The sequence below is a fragment of the Trachypithecus francoisi genome, unplaced genomic scaffold (genome assembly GCF_009764315.1).
Source record: "Trachypithecus francoisi isolate TF-2019V2 unplaced genomic scaffold, Tfra_2.0 Lachesis_group14, whole genome shotgun sequence".
NCBI classification, from domain to species: domain Eukaryota; kingdom Metazoa; phylum Chordata; class Mammalia; order Primates; family Cercopithecidae; genus Trachypithecus; species Trachypithecus francoisi.
This window is the reverse complement of record NW_022681459.1, coordinates 33229653-33251696: the sequence shown is the minus strand read 5'-3', so window position 1 is coordinate 33251696 and position 22044 is coordinate 33229653. Positions and strand designations below refer to the sequence as shown.

General features: G+C 45.5%; 2 pseudogenes; both read left to right on the top strand.

Annotated features, from left to right (window-relative positions):
• The first annotated feature begins 2082 nt into the window (after nucleotides 1-2082).
• Nucleotides 2083-10708, top strand: LOC117096562 (annotated as a pseudogene).
• Nucleotides 10472-19583, top strand: LOC117096501 (annotated as a pseudogene).
• The last annotated feature ends 2461 nt before the right edge of the window (nucleotides 19584-22044 follow it).

Sequence of the window (22044 nt, the reverse complement as noted above, 5' to 3'; positions counted from 1 at the left end):
GAAGCAATGCGGCCGGGCGCCGTGGCTCATGCCTGTAATCCCAGCACTTTGGGAGGCCCAGGTGGGCGGATCACGAGGTCAGGAGATCGAGACGGTCCAGGTGAACACAGTGAAACCGTCTCTACTAAAAATACGAAAAATCAGCCGGGCGTGGTGGCGGGCGCCTGTAGTCCCAGCTACTAGTGAGGCTGAAGCAGGAGAATGGCGTGAACCCGGGAGGCAGTGCTTGCAGTGAGCTGAGATCGCGCCACTGCACCCCAGCCTGGGCGACAGAGTGAGATCATCTCTCAAAAAAAAAAAAAAAAGAAGCAATGCAAACAGGAGGCAGTGGAGCTATATTTATACAACACTAAGAGAAACAACTTTTTATTCAAAAATCTTGAATAGAAAGAAAAGCTGCAGGCATCACACTACCTGATTTCAAAATATACTATAAATCCATAGTAACTGCAAATCTATAGTATAATATTAAAACAGCATGGCACTGTCAAAAAAAAAAGGGGGCAGGGGAGAGACAGATACAGACAAATGACAGACAGACATAAACAAATCAAACAGAATAGAGAACTCAGAAATAAATTCACGCATTTACAGTCACCTCATTTTTAACCTAGGCATCAAGAACACACCTTCCGGAAGGACAATCTCTTCAATAAACTATGCTAGGAAACACCCAACACTCACATGTAGAAGATTAAATCTAGACCGTTATCTTATCATATACAAAAATCAACTCAAAATAAAGATTTAAATGTAGGACTTGAAACTATGAAACTACTAGAGAAGAAAACATAGGATAAATACTTAATGAAATTGGCTAGGACAAGGAATTTTCAAATAGACATCAATAGTGCAAGCAACAAAAGCAAAAATAGACAAATGCAATTACATTAAGCTTAAAAGCTTCTGCAAAGCAGAAGCAGCAATCAGCAGAACGAAGAAACAATCCAGAGAGTGGAAGAAAGTATTAGCAAACTATACATCAGGCAAGCGGTTAATACACAAAATACAGAAAACAAGACTACTCAAAAGCAAAAATACAAATAATCTAATTTAAAAATCAGAAAAAGATCTACCCAAAACTTTTGTCCCCCACCATTTCCCCCACCTTCTTTTCCCGACTGCCTTCCCCTCCTTGTGACCACTCTTTTTTTCTTTCACCATCTACCCTAAAACTTTTTCCCCACTACTTCTCCCCCAGCACCTTTTCACAAAGCCCTTCTCTACTCCCACTCATCATCCTTTTCCCCACCCTCTTTCCCCTCTCGCACTCTCATCACCCTCTTTTGCTCCTCTATCTACCCCAAAACATTTCCCCCGTCTTTTCCCAAAGCCTTCTCCCCACTCCTGCTCCTCACCACCTTCTTTTCCCCCACTCCATCATACCCAAATACTTATTTTCCCACCATCTTATCCCCACCCTGTTTGCAACGCCTTCTCCTGCTTGCCATCCTTTTTTCTCTTTACCCCTCCATCTACCCCAAAACTATTTTCTCTCCTCCCACCACTTCAGCTGTGCTGCCGTCTCTGTGGCGGCCACCAACCACAGGGAGGAGAGGTGCACTGTCACAGGCCCCAGCCTCCAACATGGGGCACTTAGCTCTCCCATCTCCTCCTCCTCTAGCCAGACAGGAGCAGCTCCTGCTGCCGGCGGCCCCCTAGCGCTCCCGCGGGGCTTCGGTCTCAGTCACCTCCACCTACTACAGCGAGGTGAGGCAAGAGGAGAGCCACAGTACTGCCGGCTCCAGCCTCCAGCCTCCGGCCTCCGGCCTCCAGGGTGTAATAAGTGGCTTCCTAAACTCAGTAGGTACATGCGGAAAATCCTGGACTGACCTGACTGCCCGCCTCAGCATGCCTTATATACTGAGGTTAGGCAATGTGGGTTCCTGGACTACATGTTCTGATTGGATGAGAGAAACCTGTAGGCCTACTCTGATTGGACTTTATTGTGATGTTCTGATTGGATGAGAGCAAGTATTAAAACAATCAATCAGAGCATGAAAATAAAGTCCAATCAGAGTAGGCAGTTTTTCTCTCATCCAATCAGAACATGTAGTCCAGGAACCCCCCCCCAACCAGTGCCTGACCTCAGTATATAAAGCATGCTGCAGTGTGCAGTCAGGCCGTTCCAGGATTTTTTGTGTTTGTGGGCTGCCGCTGTTCCTGTCTGGCTTAGGAAGCTACCTACTACACGCTGGAGGCGGGAGCCCGCAGCCGGCAGCTCTATGGCTCTTTTCTTGCCTCGCTGTGGTAGGTGTTGGCGACTGAGACCGCAGCCCCGGAAGAGCGGTAGGAGGGCCGCCGGCAGCGGGAGCTGCTCCTGTCCGGCAAGAGGTCGCGAAGATGGGAGAGCTACGTGCCTCACGTTGGAGGCTGGGGCCTGTGACATCGCACCTCTCCTCGTTGCGGTTGGTGGCGGCCACGGAGACGGCAGCGCAGCTGAAGAGGTAGGAGGGAAAAAATAGTTTTGGGGTAGATGGAGGGGTAAAGAGGGTGGTGAGTGCCAAATGGAAAAAGGATGGCAAGCAGAAGGCGTTGCAGACAGGGTGGGGAAAAGATGGTGGGAAAATAAGTTTTTGGGTAGATGGAGGGGTGAAAAGAGGGTGGTGAGAAGCAGGAGTGGTGGGGAGAAGGCTTTGGGAAACGCGGGGAAAAATGTTTTGGGGTAGATAGAGGAGCCAAACGGGAATGATAGCACATGGGGTGGAAGAGGGTGGCCAGGGAGGGGAAAGATGGTGGGAAAAGCGTGGTGAGCGGGGGAGTAGAGAGGGCTTTGCGGAAAAGTGGGGAAAAAGTTTGGGGGTAGATGGAGAAAGAAAAAAGGGTGGCAAGAGGGAGGGGCCCGAAGGCAGTTGGGAAAAGTAGTTGGGGAAGTAGGGGGGGACACAGGTTTTTGGTAGATCTTTTTCTGATTTTTAAATTACATTATTTGTATTTTTGCTTTTAAGTTGTGTTTCTCTATTTTATTAACTGCTTGCCTGTTGCATAGTTTGCAAGTACCTTCTTCTATTATCTGGATTGTTTCTGCATTGTACTGCTTCCTCTGCTTTGCAGAAGCTTTTAAGTTTAATGTAATTACATTTGTCTATTTTTGCTTTTGTTGCTTGTATTTTTGATGTCTGTTTGAAAATTCCTTGTCCTCACCAATTTCATTAAGCATTTATCCTATGTTTTCTTCTCTGGTAGTGTCATATAGTTTCAGGTCCTACATTTAAATCTTTATTTGAGTTGATTTTTGTATATGATAACTGTCTAGATTTATTCTACATGTGGGTGTTGGGTATTTCCTGGCACAGTTTATTGGAGAGATTGCCCTTCCGGAAGGTGTGTTGTTATTACGTAGGTTAAAAATGAGTTGACTGTAAATGCGTGAATTTATTTCTGAGTTCTTTATTCTGTTTATGTCTTTTGTCTCTGTCTCTCCCCTGCCCCTTTTTTTGACAGTGCCATGCTGTTTTGATATTATTATTATTATTATTATTATTTTTTTTTTTTTTTTTTTTTGAGACGGAGTCTCGCTCTGTCACCCAGGCTGGAGTGCAGTGGCCAGATCTCAGCTCACTGCAAGCTCCGCCTCCCGGGTTCACACCATTCTCCTGCCTCAGCCTCCCGAGTACCTGGGACTACAGGCGCCGCCACCTCGCCCGGCTAGTTTTTTGTATTTTTAGTAGAGACGGGGTTTCACCGTGTTAGCCAGGATGGTCTCGATCTCCTGACCTCGTGATCCGCCCATCTCGGCCTCCCAAAGTGCTGGGATTACAGGCTTGAGCCACCGCGCCCGGCTTGTTTTGATATTATACTATAGATTTGCAGTTATTATGGATTTATAGTATATCTTGTAGCATATTTTGAAATCAGGTGGTGTGATGCCTCCAGCTTTTCTTTTTATTCAAGATTATTTTTGTATCTGAGGTGTTTTGCATTACCATGTGAATTTTACAATAGTTTTTTTTTCTATGAACAAAGTCTTCGTAATTTAACGTGAATTGCATTGATTCTGTAGATCACATTGAGTATTGATAGAGATATTTTAACAATATTCTTCTAGTGTATGGACGTGGGATATTTTTCCGTTTACTTGTGTCTAATGTCTTGGGGGTTTTTTTGTTTTTTTGTTTGTTTGTTTTTGAGACGGAGTCTTGCTCTGTCGCCCAGGCTAGAGTGCAGTGGCGCAATCTCTGCTCACTGCAAGCTCCGCCTCCCGGGTTCACGCCATTCTCCTGCCTCAGCCTCGCGAGTAGCTGGGACTACATGCGCCTGCCGCCACGCCCGGCTAATTTTTTTGTATTTTTAGTAGAGATGGGGTTTCACCTTGTTAGCCAGGATGGTCTCGATCTCCTGACCTCGTGATCGCCCGTCGCAGCCTCACAAAGTGCTGGGATTATAGGCGTGAGCCACCGCGCGCCCGGCCTGATCTATCTTTTATAGTTGTCATTGTAGGAGCTTTCACCCTTTTGGTTAAGTTTATCCCTGGGTATCATTCTTTCTGTTTTGTTTTGTTTTGTTTTTTGTTTTTATTTTTTTGGAGGGGGTGGGTAGTTACTGTAATGAAACAGCTTTCTTGATTTCTTCCGTATGTGTTTCACTATTGGTGTGTGTGTGTGCGCGCTACTCATTTTTTGTATATTGATGTTGTATTTTACAACTTTACTGAATTTATTATTTCTGGTAGGTTTTTTTGTGGAATATTTAGGGTTCTCTATGTATATATGATCATGTCACCTGCAAACAGAGACAATTTGACTTTTTTTCCCCCTATTTGGATGGATTATATTGCATTCTCCTAATTGCTCTAGCTAGGGCTCCCAGTACCATGATGAATGAAAGTGGTAAAAGTAGCCACACTTGTTCAAGATCTTAGAGGAAGAGCTTTTAAGTTTTCTCCCTTGATTACGATGTTAGTTCTGAGTTTGCCATATATGACCTTTATTGTGCCATGTTCCTTTTGTACTCATTTTGAGTTTTTATCATGAAAGAATGTTGAATTTTATTTTTTTTCAGCGTCTACTGACATGATTATATGGTTTTTGTTCTTGATTTCACTGAATGTGATGTATGACATTTATTTATTTTTGTTTATTGAATCATTCTCATATTCCTCCGATGAATCCCCAGGTATTTTGTTGAGGATTTTTTGAATCTGTGCTCACCAGAGATATTTGCTTGTGGTTTTCTTTCTGTGTTGTGTCCTGGTCTGGTTTTTGTAGCAGGGTAATGCTGACCTCATAGAACAAGTTTGGAATTACTCCTTCCTCTTCATTTTTTGGGGAATATTTTGAGTAAAATTGGCATTACCTTTTTAAAAAAATGTTTGGTAGAATTCAGTAAAACCGGCCTGGCGCAGTGGCTCAAGCCTGTAATCCGGGCACTTTGGGAGGCCAAGACGGGCGGATCACGAGGTCAGGAGATCGAGAGCATCCTGGCTAACACGGTGAAACCCCGTCTCTACTTAAAAAAAAAATACGGAAAACTAGTCGGGCGAGGTGGCGGGCACTTGTAGTCCCAGCTACTCGGGAGGCTGAGGCAGGAGAATGGCATGAACCCGGGAGGCGGAGCTTGCAGTGAGCTGAGATCCGGCCACTGCACTCCGGCCTGGGCGACAGAGCGAGACTCCGTCTCAAAAAAAAAAAAAAAAAAAAAAAAAAAATGTGCCGTTACTTGCTTTTTGTCCTAATACATAGCCTATGCTGGAGAATAATCCATGTGCTACTGAGTAGAATGTACATTGTATAGTTGTGGAGTCATGCAAACCTGTGTAAATTTCTGTTAGATCCATTCTGTATGGAGTACATCTTAACTGATGATATTTTTGTTGTCTGGATGATCTGCCCATTGACTATAGTGGTGTGTTGATTACAGTGGGGTATTGAGGTAGGTCCTCCATTATTATTATTATTATTTTGTTTTTATTTTTTATTTTTTTGAGATGGAGTTTCACTCTTGTGGCCCAGTCTGGAATGCAATGGCGCGATCTCAGCTCACTGCAACATTCGCCTCCCGGGTTCAAGCGATTCTCCTGCCTCAGCCTCCACAGTAACTGGGATTACAGGCATGTTCCACCATACCCTACTAAGTTTTTGTATTTTTAATAGAGACTGGGTTTCTCCATGTTGGTCAGGCTGGTCTCGAACTCCCGACCTCAGGTGATGCACCCGCCTCGACCTCCCAAAATGCTGGGATTACAGGCATGAGCCACCGTGCCCGGCCGGAATCTTAAAAAGTTTAATACATGGAAGCAGGGTAGTAGAATGGTGGTTACCAGAGACAGGGAGGTGGGAGAAAAGGAGATCTGTAGGTCCAAAAGTACAAAGTTGCAGTTATGTGATTATAGTTAATAATACTGTATACTGGAAATTTGCATAGTGAGTATATTTCAGATGCTGTCATCTAACTATATGAGTAGATGAGTTCATTAGTTTGACTGTAGTGATTATTTAACTATGTGTATATATATGTATATATACAAATATATATAAAGGTTTTGGCCGGGCGCGGTGGCTCAAGCCTGTAATCCCAGCACTTTGGGAGGCCGAGACGGGCGGAGCAGGAGGTCAGGAGATCGAGACCATCCTGGCTAACATGATGAAACCCCGTCTCTACTAAAAAATACAAAAAAAAACTAGCCGGGAGAGGTGGCGGGCGCCTGTAGTCCCAACTACTCCGGAGGCTGAGGCAGGAGAATGGCGTAAACCCGGGAGGCGGAGCTTGCAGTGAGCTGAGATCCGGCCACTGCACTCCAGCCTGGGGGACAGACCGAGACTCCGTCTCAAAAAAATAAAATAAAATAAAATAAAATAAAATAAAATAAAATAAAGGTTTTAATATATATGAATCAAAACAGGCTGTCCACTTAAGTATGTTCGATTTTATTTTAAAAAATAAAAATATGAAAGAAAAAAAGCATGCATATAGTCTTAAGCTCAATTACCGATATAAATAACTGCACTACTAGTCAGAACAGTGAATTAAATGTGAGTTTATGTTTGTTTATATTGTAACCTTTCCTTTTATTTTCATACGTTTTCTATTTACAATTATACAAATATTTAATGAGTTCACAGTGCAGCTATGTATTAAACATGCTCAACATACTTTAGAAGTGGTGAATGTTACAAGTTTTAGGTCATAGTCACTGTAAGAATGTTCCCTTGGGAAGTGTTATTTTTTGTTGGTTTGTATTTTAAAGCATTCACCACTACCAAGAGATAGCCTGGGTTTTTCTAATCTTCACCCACCATAAATAATGTTATAATGAGTGCCTCTGAGCATATATCACTACGGGCAATTAAGCATACTTCTGACAGCTTCTGAGATTTGGAATTGCTGATCCAAAATCAATGAGCATGTTAAAATATGACTTTTGTTTTTTTTTTTTTTTTTTTGAGATGGAGTCTCACTCTGTCACCCAGGCTGAAGTGCAGTGGTGCAATCTTGGCTCACTGCAACCTCCGCCTCCCAGGCTCAAGCGATTCTCCTGCCTCAGCTTCCCAAGTAGCTGGGATTACAGGTATGTGCCACCACGCCTGGCTAATTTTTATATTTTTAGTAGAGACAGGGTTTCACCATGTTGGCCAGGCTGGTGTCGAACTACTGACCTCAGGGTGATCCACCCGCCTCGGCCTCCCAAAGTGCTGGGATTACAGGCGTGAGCCACTGTGCCCGGCAAAAATCATATTTTCATTAATTTTATGTAATAGTACCAGTACCAGTTTTCCCACACTTCACACTACAATTAGATACTATAAATTTCATTAGTTCTTGTCTATATATACAGTCCGTAAAATCATCTCATTGCTTTTTCAATTTGAAATTTCTGATTACTGTAATTCCAAATTTACCGTGTCACGTTTATTATATAGTTTATATTACATTTTGTGAACTCTACTGTCACCTTTACTACGAGAAAATGGAATATGTGTGGAAACAAATTCGGTTTTATACAAGAGTATCTTTCTTTGTCCAAGATCTGTTTGAATTAGGCGAGAAAAATATCACATTCACCCAAACTGTACAGTGTCTGTCCGTTTCACCCTGGCAATGCAGTGTGGATAGAATCACACTCATATCTGTCATGACAAACTAATGCCTTATGTACAACAGTCATTCATTTTGCATTGAAAAATCATTTTTTATTTTTTCAGCTACATGTGGTCAATTACTCTTTTTATGTTGCATACCTTCCTATTGCATCGAGGAGTCTTTTATTTTTCAATAGTTCTGGGATACAGGTGGTTTGTGGTTACATGAGTAAGTTCTGTAGTGGTGATTGCTCAGATTTTAGTGCACCCGTTCCTGAGTGGTGTACACAGCACTCACAATATGTACTCTTTTATTCCTCACCCCCTCCCACCCTTCCCTCCGGGTCCTCAAAGTCCATTATATCATTCTAAGCCTTTGCATTCTCACAGCTTAGCTTCCACTTACAAGTGAGAACATATGATACTTGGTTTTCCACTCCTGAGTTTACTTCACTTAAAATGATGGCCTCCGGCTGCCGCCAGCAAATTGCTGCAAAGGCTATTATTTCATTCCATTTTATGGCTGAGTAGTATTCCACGGTGTATATATACCATATTTTCTTCATCTACTCATTGGTTGATGGGCATTTTTAATTGATAGGCATTTAGTTGATGGGCATGGTTGATGGGTTTCATATTTTTGCAATTGTGAGTTGTGCTGCTATAAACATGCATATGCATCTGTCTTTTCCATGTAATGACCTGTTTTCCTCTGGGTAGATCCTCAGTAGTACCATTGCTGGATCGAATGGTAGTTCTACTTTGAGTTATTTAAGAAATCTGGAAGTTATTTTAATACAGATAATTGCAGTTAATTCTCCATCCAGTTTTCCACATTGGTTACTTACTACCACCAATTTGAGGCCATTTTGCGTTTATATTACTCGATCATTTTATTCACTGTCATATTTCTAACAGTATTATGCTGTTTCCAAAGCATATCATGTGAACAGTTGAAAATTCTCAAAGTACAATTCTTTGTTGATGCATTCGTAAGTCTTACACAAGCCATTTTATGGTCTGTGTTTTGATTTTTAAATCATCATTTATTCTATTTTACTTATATTTACTTTCCTTCTTGTGAGATTTAATCTTACACAAACTTTATAGATGTTGGGAAGCTGTCACATGGTCTCTTATGTTTATTGTGTTATTTTAATAGGCCAAATTCATTGATGAAAGAAAAGATAAATCTTGACAGTTTTTTAATATAGGACACTTGACATAGAAAATTGTACGTTGAAAGTATTGCATCGTTGCGTGTAGAGTGGCATGGATTCAACTTTATGTGCGTGAATTACATTTGTAATGTTTGAATAGTAGATTACAGTTTTAACATGCTTTCACTTCATTTGGTCCTGTTAGGTAAGCAAGGGACCTTGTGTGTTGGAAAAAGAATTACTTTGGTGCAGCCGCCCGAGAGGAGCTGGGGGAGGGCGCTGGCCGGCGAGGCTCGTCGCAGACAACGTGGAGGCAATGTCCGCGAGCCAGGCGAGTGCTGCATCCACGGCTACGGGGCCTTGCCCGTGGCAGGGGGGCCTGGGCTTCGGCCTGCCTCCGGTTCTCTAAAAGCGGGCCTGTGGCTGGCGCCGGAGCAGCAGCAGAGGCAGAGGCTCCAGTGCGTCTCTCTCTTCCCTAGTCAGCCTGAGCCAGGGGAGGCCAGGCAGCTCGGGTGTCTGGAGCGGGGATCCACTGCCTGAGAATGAGAATTTTCTTCACCAGAGCATGGAGACTGTTCAATCACCAGGAGCACAAAGTTTTCATTGTTGGGCTGGATAACGCAGGGAAAACTACCATTTTTTACCAGTTTTCTATGAATGAAGTTGTACATCCATCTCCTACAAGAGGAAGTTATGTAGACGAGATAGTGATTAATAATACACGTTTCCTAACGTGGGATATTGGTGGCCAAGAATCTCTTCGTTCTTCCTGGAACACCTACTATACTAACATAGTGTTTGTAATAGTGTGGGAAGTACAGACAGAGAGAGGATTTCTGTAACTGGAGAAGAACTCTAAAATGCTAGCGCTTGAGGACCTAAGAAAAGCTTGATTGCTGAGTTTAGCTAATAAACAAGATGTGAAAGAATGCATGACTGTAGCAGAAATCGCCCAGTTTTTGAAGCTACCTTCTGTTAAAGATCACCAGTGGCATATCCAGGCATGCTGTGCTCTAACTGGCGAGGGATTGTGCCGAAGACTTGAATGGATGATGTCTTGACTTAAGATTAGATGATCTCTACTGACCTCTTCTCATAGACTTTGTATAAATGAAGTGCTGGACTTTACCTGAAAGCTGTAAAAATTAATGGTTTAGATATATTTATAATAAAGTGATTTAAACTTTTTCTATAGGAGGACAAATTAAGACCACTTATTTGAAACGAAAGATGGAGAGGGAGGAGAAAGAAGAGAAAACGGCCGGGCGGTAGCAGCTCTCCTCCTGGCGGAGGATGGACAGCCAGGAAAGGAAGGTGGTGGTGTGCCACGGCAGCACCGGGTTTGTGAAGTGTGGATATGCAGGCCCTAACTTTCCTGAATACATCTTCCCAGCTTTGGTTGGAAGAACTGTTACCAGATCAACCACCAAAGTGGGAAACATTGAACAAGGATTTTTTTTTTTTTTTGAGACGGAGTCTCGCTCGGTCGCCCAGGCTGTAGTGCAGTGGCCGGATCTCAGCTCACTGCAAGCTCCGCCTCCCGGGTTTACGCCATTCTTCTGCCTCAGCCTCCCGAGTAGCTGGGACTACAGGCACCTGCCACCTCGCCGTGCTAGTTTTTTTGTATTTTTTAGTAGAGATGGGGTTTCATTGTGTTAGCCAGGATGGTCTCGATCTCCTGACCTCGTAATCCGCCTGTCTCGGCCTCCCAAAGTGCTGGGATTACAGGCTTGAGCCACCGCGCCCGGCCCTGAACAAGGATCTTACGGTTGATGATGAGGCAAGCCAATTAAGATTAATGTTAGAAGTTAACTGCCCCTTGGGAAATGGCATAGTACGAAATTGGGATGACATGAAACACCTGTGGGACTACACGTTTGGACCAGAGAAACTTAATACAGATACCAGAAATTGTAAAATGTTACTCACAGAACCTGCTACGGACCCAACCAAAACAGAAGACTGTAGAGATAATGTTTGAAACTTAGCAGTTTTCCAGTGTGTATGTAGCCATCCAGACAGTTCTGACTACGCTCAAGGTTTACTGACTGGTGTAGCCGTAGACTCTGGAGATGGTGTGACTCACTCACATTTGCCCAGTATATGAAGGCTTTTCTCTCCCTCATCTTACCAGGAGACTGGATATTGCTGGGAGGGATATAAATAGAAACAAGTTGCTTCTATTGCGAGGATACGCCTTCAGCCACCCTGCTGATTTTGAAACGGTTCACATTGACTTGTTTTTTCTAAGACCACCAGAGCGGGCGCAAAGGAACCACCGACTAGGCAGGGTAGGAGCAAAACTGCAAGTTTTTTGGTCACCTAGCTTCAGGGGAAGAAGGTGGGTAAGGAGAGGTCTGTTGGCCTCCGGCAAATGAGGCCCCCAGAGTTCTCCGTGCTGCTCTCGGACGGAGTTCCGGCAGTCCCGACCGCAGTGGGGAAGCTGGGAAGTCCGCGCGTGGCACTGGTCCGCAGCGGCTTTTCTGGGAGTGGGAGGGCGATAGGCGGGGCACGGGCGTGTCCGGGGGCGTTCCGCAGGTGCGACCAGGTAAATCTTGGTCTCTTCAGATTGACGTCACCTGGCGCATGCCCAGTTGGTCTGCACCTTCCCGGGCGTCGCTGCATTTTCGCGCGCGGGGAAAAGTTGGAGGGGGGGTGATGAAGAACCCGGAAGTGCACCATCTTGCCTCCGCTCATCCAAACAGTCCAACCTTTTATTGGTAATAGTGATAAAGGGGCGCCGTGGTCTGTCTGGCTACTTCCTGCTGTTAAGGGGCTCGTTAAGGTCGGGGCCCATGGTTGGCATTTGGACGCACGGATGAAAAATAAAATAAGACACAGTATTAGTATAGGAACGAGTATGGAAGCATTTGTCAGAATATGGGCAAAACCCAGAAGGAAGGTCCTGGCAAGGTTGGGGTGTTAAGGTTTTGTATCTCAGTTTTTTATTTTATTGAGGGTTTGAATGTTAGTGTCTACTAGGCCTGACTTGCTAACATAATAGCAGCACTCTTCTCCAAGGAAGAGACAAGTGCCTCCTTTTTCAGCTATAAGCAAGTCTAGGGCTCGCCTGTTTTGGGCAGCTACTTAGGCTATTGAGGTAGTTCGGCGCTGCAGGGAGGCCAGGCTTTCAGCTGATTCCAATAACTAGAGGGAGGACAACAGCCCGTTTTTTTTTTTACGGGGGTGGCGTAGTGGCATGGAAAGTTGCTGGAAAAGCTCTGCTACTTCTGCCTGGCTGTATAAAGTTAGACTGAGGACCAAGGACACGGGGACATAGAGGGATCAGTTAATGGCTGTATGGTTAAGAGTTTTGGAGAGAGATCAGTTGCACGAGATATAGCCTTCAATGGGGGCTGTGTGGCCTCCATTGGGTGCCTGAGTATGATTACCTCAGGATGAATTTGGAGTTGAATAACGAAAGGAAGGATTGGGCAGTTTGGATGAGAATAGCCTTCAATGGGGGCTGTGTGGCCTCCATTGGGTGCCTGAGCATGATTACCTCAGGATGAATTTGGAGTTGAATAACGGAAAGGAGGATTGGCAGTTTGGATGAGAATAGCTTCAATGGGGGCTGTTGGCCTCCATTGGGCCCTGAGCATGATTACCTCAGATGAATTTGGAGTGAATAACGGAAAGGAAGGATTGGGCAGTTTGGACGAGAAATAGCCTTCAATGGGGGCTGTGTGGCCTCCATTGGGTGCCTGAGTATGATTACCTCAGGATGAATTTGGAGTTGAATAACGGAAAGGAAGGATTGGGCATTTGGATTTCTGGTATAGTGGCGCCTGAGTGTAAGTGAATTGTGGGATGTTTGACCAGTTGTGTTGAAGGCCATGGGCAGGGGGCTGCCACTAGGTGGGGGCCTTCTAAAGCCTCACAGAGGAAGCAGTGGGAGAGATTGGTTATATTCACAGTGTAGGTTAAGTCTAGCCTTTGGCAGATAAGTGCGAGCCATGAGAAAGGGGTCTCTATTGTGGAGAGAAGTTTGATAGCCTTAAGGAAGGCAACTGGCAGAGCTATGTACTACTGAGTGTGTTCGGCTGTCTTGTGGCCAAGTTTCAGTGATGAGAAAAAAATTGCCATACAGTAGGCGGACTAGCAAAGGTCTGAGTGAATGAGTGAAACAGCAATATAAGTATAAAATGAGACTTCATTTTCCGTGTAGTCACGGAGTGTCCCTTGCCACTGGAGATGTTCAATGAAGGTTAGGAGATGGGAGAACCACTGCTCTGGACTATTGTCTGGAGGTAGATCTGGGTCTGGGGTTATGTATTGAAAGTCTGATAGGTTTATGTAGAAGATGGTGAGAAAGCGAGCTAAGCGCCAGGGGTCAGGGAGCATGAACTAGTTAAGAAAGTTTTGTAAGTTTGAGGCGAGTGGGGGAAAGTTGAACTGATGTCCACTGATTGTTCCCGGTGGGGGCCCTCTTTAGCTGGGAGATATGAATCCAATGCGTGTGTCCTAGGAGTTTTGCGGCTGTATGTGTAGACAGGAGGACAATGTATGGGCCTTTCCACCTGGGCTGTAAGTCTTTGGCTTGGATATCTTTTATGTATACTTGGTCTCCAGGACTGAGGGAGAGATGTGGGTTGTAGGCGTCTGTTGGAGGAGGGTGTGCTAACTCAGCGTGTTGTCTTAGGAGTTGTCTGAGAAGAGTGAGATATGGGAGGTAGTTCGCCAAAGGGGCTGGCAGGGAAGGTATTTGTTGGAGGGTTAGGGGCCGTCCGTAGACTAATTCGAATGGACTGAGACCTGTTGGGCTTCGAGGTGCTGCCCGCAGCTGGGTCAGGGCTAAGGGAAGGAGAGTTACCCACGACTGCCGGGTTTCGATTGAGAGTTTGGTGAGCTGCTGTTTGATGAGTCCGTTAGCCTTTTCTACCTTACCAGAAGACTGGGGCCTATAAGGGATGTGGAGTTTCCAGGTGATGTGTAGGAGGGCTGCCACCTGTTGGACTACCTTAGAGATGAATGCTGGACCATTATCAGATTGAAGAGTGACCGGGAGGCCAAACCTAGGAATAATATGTTCAGTGAGTATAGAGGCAACAATGTTAGCGGTTTCTCCTGTGGTAGGGTAGGCCTCGATCCACCCGGAAAAGGTGTCCACAAGGGTTAAGAGGTATTTGAATTTTTATGTTTTGGCATATGTGTGAAATCAATTTGCCAATCTTCACCTGGTTGGTATCCTCTGAGTTGATGGCTGGGATGGGGATTACGCAATGCGCCTTGAGGATTTGCCTTTAGGCAGGTAGAGCACTGCTGGTTGATTGTAAGTAAGTGTTTTTGTAGTGTTGGACAGTGGAGGAGGGGATTTAGGAAATTATATAAGGCTTTGGGTCCTATATGTAAAGAATTATGTATGTCTGTTAGAATGGTATGGAGTTGTGTTTCAGGAATAACTAGTTTGTTATTAATATAAATCCAGTCACCCGTAGCTAGTTTGGCTGTTGGATTTTGTAATAGCTTAGCCTTTTCTTCCTGAGTGTAATTAGGGGCATACTGGGGGGAGAGAAAACAGGCGGAAGGAGGCTTAGGGGTGGAAAATCCGGCGGCTGACTTGGCAGTGATGTCAGCGAAATTGTTGCCGCTGCTACCAGGTTAGATGAAGTTTGGTGCCCTTTACAATGTATAATGGCTACCTTGGAAGGTGCCGACAGTGCATCTAGTAGTTTGAGTATTTGGTTTTTGTTAATAATAGGGGTACCGCCGGTGGTTAAAAACCCTCTCTCTCTCCAGATAACTGAATGAGTGTGTGCGATTAGAAAAGCATATTTAGAATCTGTGTATATGTTTACTGTTTTTCCTTTTGATAGTAGGAGTGCCTTGGTTAGTGCAGTGAGTTCTGCCTGCTGTGATGTGGTCCCTTGTGGTAGGGGTTTTGCCTCCAAAACTGTGGAAGAGGTAACTACTGCATATCCTGCCTGTCTGTTTCCTTGAGGGTTGATAAAGGAGCTGCCATCCACAAATAGGGTTAGTTGTGCATTCTGAAGGGGCTGGTCATGCAAGTGTAGGTGGCTGGGGGGCTGGGCCTCCAGAACCTCAGGACAAGAATGTTTAGTATGGAGTGGTTTAAGAGAGCCTGGCAGTAAAGTGGCTGGATTTAGAGAGGAGCAAACTTCTAAAGTAACAGTGGGGTCTTCTATGAATAAGACATGGAAAAGCTGGAGCCGGGATGGAGTTAAGTGGCTAATACTTTTATGAGAGATGAGATCCTGAAGACGGTGTGTGGAGAAGACTGTCAGATTACTGCCTCTAATGAGCTTTTTTGCTTCCTGGGTCAGGCAGGCTGCTGCTGCTAGCGCACGCAGACAAGGTTGCCAGCCTTGTACAGTTGGGTCTAGCTGTTTGGATAGATAGGCCACAGGACGGTGGGTGTTACCGACAGGCTGGGCTAAGAGACCAACTGCCACTTTCTGCCTTTCATCTGTAAAGAGTTGGAAGGGACGCTGGAAATCAGGCAGTGAGAGAGTGGGTTGTGAGAGAAGGCAAGCTTTTAAGCGGTGAAATGAGTCGAGATTAACTTGGGGTTGGACAAAGGCCCATGTGGGGTTTCTTTAACTGCAGCGTATAAAGGTTTGGCTAGGATTCCAAAATTGGGGATCCAATGTCTGAAGAAACCTATTAGACCTAGGAAGGATTGAATTTCTTTTGCATCTTGAGGGGGAAGAAGGTTACGTATTAGGGCCATGCGGTCAGTAGTTAGTGACCGGGTTGTTGGGGTGATTTCAATTCCTAAGTATATGACGGTTTGGCAAGAAATTTGGGCCTTGTGTTCAGATACTCTATAACCTAATGAGCCTAAATGGTTGAGGAGAGTTGCAGTGTCTAGAAGAGAGTCTTGTTTGGTAGGGCTACAGATTAGGAGATCATCTACATACTGCAGAACTTTGCTCTTTGTGAGAGGGCAAGAGGCAAGGTCTTTCGCTAAGGCCTGACCAAAGAAATGGGGGCTGTCCCGGAACCCTTGTGGGAGGACTGTCCATCAGTTGAGTGGAGGTATGTGTGTCTGGGTCCTCCCATGTGAAAGCAAAAAGGAACTGGCAGTCTGTGTGTAGGGGTATAGTAAAGAAAGCATCCTTAAGGTCTAGCACAGTAAAATAAGTAGAATTGGTGGGGATATGGGACAGAAGGGTGTAAGGGTTGGGAACTACAGGGTGCGTGGGACGGGTGGCTTCATTGACTAGCCTAAGATCCTGTACTAACCTATACGTTCCGTCTGCCTTTTTAACTGGAAGTATTGGAGTGTTACAGGGGAATGTGTGCGGACAAGAATATGTTGGCTAAGTATCACCGCATGATAATTGGCTTTAAACCTTGTAGATGTGTCGGGAGAGAGAGAGAATTGGGGGCGGTTTGGGAAACGAGTGGATCTAACCAGGAGAGGTTACCCGCGGCTCGGCGAGGGTGATGGGGGTCCCCGAGTCTCGGCACCTTCATCGTCGTTGTCGTCCAGATGTAGGAGCTGGAAGGAGCTCCCAGGATCCTGGGAAAGGGGGTCACGTGGAGACGCAGCACCTGTTCTCAGGGTGGGGCAATCAGACTTCCAGTGTCCTCCCTGCTGGCAAGCAGGGCAGGGGGTTGCTGGTGGACGAGGCTTAGGACATTCATTGGCCCAATGTCCTGACGCCTTGCACTTATAGCAAGGCTGCGTTGGGGCTCGGGGACCTTGCGGACACCTGTTGGCATAGTGTCCTGCCTTGCCGCACTTATAGCAGGCTCCTTTCGTAGCCTTGGAGTCTGCGGAGTGTGTACTCTCTGGCCTGGGGTTACGACTGGGCTGTAAAGCCGCTGCTAGGAGCTGGGCCTTCTGTTTGAGGCGTGCCTGTCGCACTGCCTCAGCCGTCTCCTCTCTGGAGTTATAGACCTTAAAGGCTAATTAACCAGATCTTGTATTGGTGCCTGAGGACCATCCTCTACCTTTTGAAGTTTCTTACGAATGTCAGGAGCTGATTGAGAAATGAAATAAGACGCAAAATGGTGGCCCCTGTGGGGGAGGCCGGATCTAACCGGGTATATTGGGTTAGAACCTCAGTCAGCCTATTTAAGAATGCGGCTGGATTTTCTTCTGGATTTTGTATAATTTCTTTTAATTTGTTAAAATTTACAGTTTTGTTTGAGGCTGTTTGCATACCAGCCAACAACACTGAACCATTATGTCTCGCCTACGGCGCCCAGGCTGGTTTGCTTGGTAGTTCCAGTCTGGGTCTGCCGAGGGGACTGCTTGCTCCCCTAGTGGGATGGTGGCATCAGTTAAATGTAGTTGGTTGGCGTGCTGCCTGGCGGCCGCTAGGATGCGCTCTTGCTCCTCAGGGTTTAGGGTGGAGGTTAGGATAACCTGGAGGTCATGCCAAGTTAAGTCATAAGCCTGACAAAGATATCTAAATTCCTTTATGTACACGGTGGGATTAGCTGAGAAATCCCCTAAACGCTTTTCAATTTTGGAAAGATCGGCCAATGAAAAGGGACATGTACTCTGACTACCCCCTCCGCCCCAGCCACCTCTCGCAAAGGTGCTAACACTGTAGGAGGGTGTGGGGCAGGAGTGGAGGCATCAGCAGGGCACTTAGAGCGGGTGTGTGCAGAGACAGGAGACTCAAGACAGCCAGTTGGGTGCCCCGAAGGAAGCACGGACTGAGTGGATTACTAGTAGGTAAGGAAGAGGAAGGAGGAGTCCGGGCGGAGGGAGGAAGTATAGGGCGGAAGTGAGGGAAACCCTAGATCCTCCGGCTGAACAGAAAGGAATGAAGACTCCTCTTTTTCGGGTTCCTGTGAGCCGGCGTCCTTGGCTAGCATAACTTGGGCCGAAGAGCACCGGCTACACAGGTCGGGACGAGAGCGTAAGGCCCAAAAGCCTTGTATGTACGTAATTTCAGACCACTTGCCTAACCGCTGGCAGAAATTGCTGAGGTCGGTCAGAACATTGCGATCTAGGGTGCCCTCCGGTGGCCACTGAGACTGATTGTCTAGTTTGTATCGGGGCCACGCCACAGTGGAAAGGAAAATTAACCGCTTCCTCCTAAGGTCTTGTTCAAGCTGTAAGGTTTTTAAATTGGCTAGGAGGCACCCCAAGGGAGTGCTCTTTGGAAATTTGGACTGGGGGTTTCCCATTTGTTTCCTCTTTACCGACAACAATGGACCCAATGGACATGGGAATGGATCCCTGCCTGGCTTCAAAGCGTCCTTTGGAACCAGCAGAGACAGACGAGAGGCTCTTGAAGCCTAAGTGGAGATTACCTTCAGGCGGACGTCTCCGTCCTGAACGGGTCTCCCGAGCCACGTGGTGGCTCCAAATGGACCCCGGACCTGCGCAGGATTTCTGGCCGAGGGAGGTAAAGAGGAGACAAGGGCACTTACCCCAGAGAGGCCGTGAGAGTGAGGGAAGCGGGTCTCAGGTCCTGGTCCGTCTGCGGCGTGGAGCGAGGAGGAGGAGGCTCCACAGGCCCTGGGGGCCCCGAGGAGGGGTCTCCTCCCGGGTTTCGGCACCAACTGACTTGTTTTTCTAAGACCACCAGAGCGGGCGCAAAGGAACCACCGACTAGGCAAGGGTAAGAGCAAACTGCAAGTTTATTTTGGTCACCTAGCTTCAGGGGAAGAAGGTGGGTAAGGAGAGGTCTGTTGGCCTCCGGCAAATGAGGCCCCCAGAGTTCTCCGTGCTGCTCTCGGACGGAGTTCCGGCAGTCCCGACCGCAGTGGGGAAGCTGGGAAGTCCGCGCGTGGCACTGGTCCGCAGCGGCTTTTCTGGGAGTGGGAGGGCGATAGGCGGGGCACGGGCGTGTGTGGGGGCGTTCCGCAGGTGCGACCAGGTAAATCTTGGTCTCTTCAGATTGACGTCACCTGGCGCATGCCCAGTTGGTCTGCACCTTCCCGGGCGTCCGCTGCATTTTCGCGCGCGCGGGAAAAGTTGGAGGGGGGGGGATGAAGAACCCGGAAGTGCACCATCTTGCCTCCGCTCATCCAAACACACATGATTAAAGAAAAACTGTTAACGTTGGATATAATATTGAGCAAGAGCAGAAACTGGCCTTAGAAACCACAGTATTAATTGAATCTTAACAGTCCCAGAAGGTCATATTGTCAAAATTGGCAGAGAGAGATTTGAAGCACCGGAAGTTTTATTTCAGCCTCACTTAATCAATGATGAAGGAGCTAGTGTTGCTGAATTGCTTTTTAGCACAATTCAGGCAGCTGACACTGATACCAGATCTGAATCCTACAAATACATTGTGCTTTCTGGAGGGTCTCCTATGTATCCTGGCCTGCCTTCACGGTTGGAACGAGAACTTAAAACAGCTTTACTTAGAATGAGTTTTAAAGGGTGATGTGGAAAAACTTGCTAAATTTGAGATCTGCCTTGGAGACACACCCCGCAGAAAGCACATGGTACTCCTGGGTGGTGCAGTTCTAGCAGATACTGTTTGGACGAACAGAGGCAAGATGGCGCACTTCCGGGTTCTTCATCCCCCCCCCAACTTTTCCCGCGCGCGCGAAAATGCAGCCGACGCCCGGGAAGGTGCAGACCAACTGGGCATGCGCCAGGTGACGTCAATCTGAAGAGACCAAGATTTACCTGGTCGCACCTGCGGAACGCCCCCGGACACGCCCGTGCCCCGCCTATCGCCCTCCCACTCCCAGAAAAGCCGCTGCGGACCAGTGCCACGCGCGGACTTCCCAGCTTCCCCACTGCGGTCGGGACTGCCGGAACTCCGTTCGAGAGCAGCACGGAGAACTCTGGGGGCCTCATTTGCCGGAGGCCAACAGACCTCTCCTTACCCACCTTCTTCCCCTGAAGCTAGGTGACCAAAATAAACTTGCAGTTTTGCTCCTACCCTTGCCTAGTCGCTGGTTATTTTGTGCCCGCTCTGGTGGTCTTAGAAAAAACAAGTCAGATACCATGAAAGACAAAGACAACTTTTGGATGACCCAACAAGAGTACCAGGAAAAGGGTGCCCGTGTGCTGGAGAAACTTGCTGTGACTGTTGGAAAAACTGCAAAGCTTGTTCCCATCATACCCGTAATGCTTTCTTTTTTCCTTTACTGCCAATCTTTGAACTTATTCAACTCCAGGACATGGTAGAGGCCCCTCCCTGTCTTTTAGACTGGAAAGGTCAAGTTTTATTCTGGTGTCTTGGGGAAGCTTTGTTAAATTTTTGTTAATGTGGGAAAATCTGAGTTTCATTCAACTGCTTCCCTACATAGACAAGAGAGCTAAGGATCCTGTCATTGTTTCTTTTAAGTAGGCGTTTAGATCATTCCTGTAGGCTTCCTATTTTCACTTTATTGCTCTAATGCTGCTAGTTGTAATCTTTAGCACACTACGTAGTATGCATTTATTAGCATAAGAAAACACTTTTAACAGGAGCTTTTACATATTACTGGGATGGGGGTGGTTCAGGATGGGTGGGCAGCTGCTGAACCCTTTGGAGCATTTCTTCTGTAGTGTGGCGCTTTCAACTATACTGCTGTGACTTTAATTACCTTAAAGCTTCTCCTGTGAACATCTTAGGGAAATTTTAAGTTCAAAGCTAAAGTGTTTTGGGGTGATTTTTGTTGGGGGTGGGTAACCGTGTATGGTCTTCTGATTTTTATTTTTGAGTTTTTCTCACTGGAGTACATAGAGGAACTTTATTTACAGTACTTTGATTTGGCAGATTTTCTTGTGCTCTGCCTGGAGCTGTTTCCATATGATATAAAAAGCACAAGTGTAGTATTCCATTACTGTGTGGCTTAGGGATTTATTTATATTTTAAAATCAACCATGTTAGCTGAGACTAGACTCCCTACAATCTATTAATGGAAAAGTAACACTTAAAAATCCTTTTGGCAATTCAAATTACAGATTTAAAAGTGCTTAAGATCTGGTGTTTTGTTAATGCTTCTGTTTATTCCAGAAGCATTAACATCATCCTTGCAAATTATTCTTTTATATAACTGACCAGTGCTTAATAAAAGAAGCAGGTACTTACAAGTAGTTACTGGCAGTAGGTTGCAATTGGTGGTTTAAAAATAACATCGGAATACGGGACTTGTTGCTAGTTGAGTAATTTTCTTTAGTTTTTTTGTTTGTTTTGATTTGAAACCTGGAAGTAGAGTGAAATTTAAAATGTTGGCCAAAAAAAATCAAGATTTAAATTTTTAATTTGTACTGAAAAACTAATCATAACTGTTAATTCTCAGCCATCTTTGAAGTTTGAAAGAGGAGTCTTTGGTATTTTGTAAATGTTAGCAGACTTTCCTGCAAGTGTCAGAAAAGACTCTTTATGAACCGTGTCGGTATTTCCTGGTATCTGAAAAAAAAATCAAATAGTACCCATACATGAGTTATTTCTAAGTTTGAAAAATAAAAAGAAATTGCATCACACTAATTACAAAATACAGGTTCCAGAAAAAAATATTTTTTTCATTTAAAAAAATGTTTTTAAACTAATAATGACTTTGAAAGAAGAGGCTTAATTTGGGGGTGACTAAAATCAAAGAAATTATCGACCTGAGGGTCTCTGTTTTGTAAGAATACATAATTAGCTTAAATAAGCAGCAAAAGGTTAGTTTTAATTGTGTAGCTTCTGTTAATATTGTGTATTTTGTCTGTTTTACCTCAATTTGAACAGGTAAGTTTGCCTGCATGTTGGAGATGCCTCAGAACACATGAACAGCCCATAGTAGATCTTGGGAATGTGGATTTTAGAGTCCGTTTGGAATAAGTTCTTATATAAATACCCCCAGCCTTTTGAGAACAGGGCTTGTTAAAGGACGCGTATGTAGGGTCAGTACCTACTGGCAGTTGGGTTCAGGGAAATGGGATTGACTTGGCCTTTGGTCATAATTTAACAATGTGGGAGTAGAAGACAACAAAGAATAGAATGGAC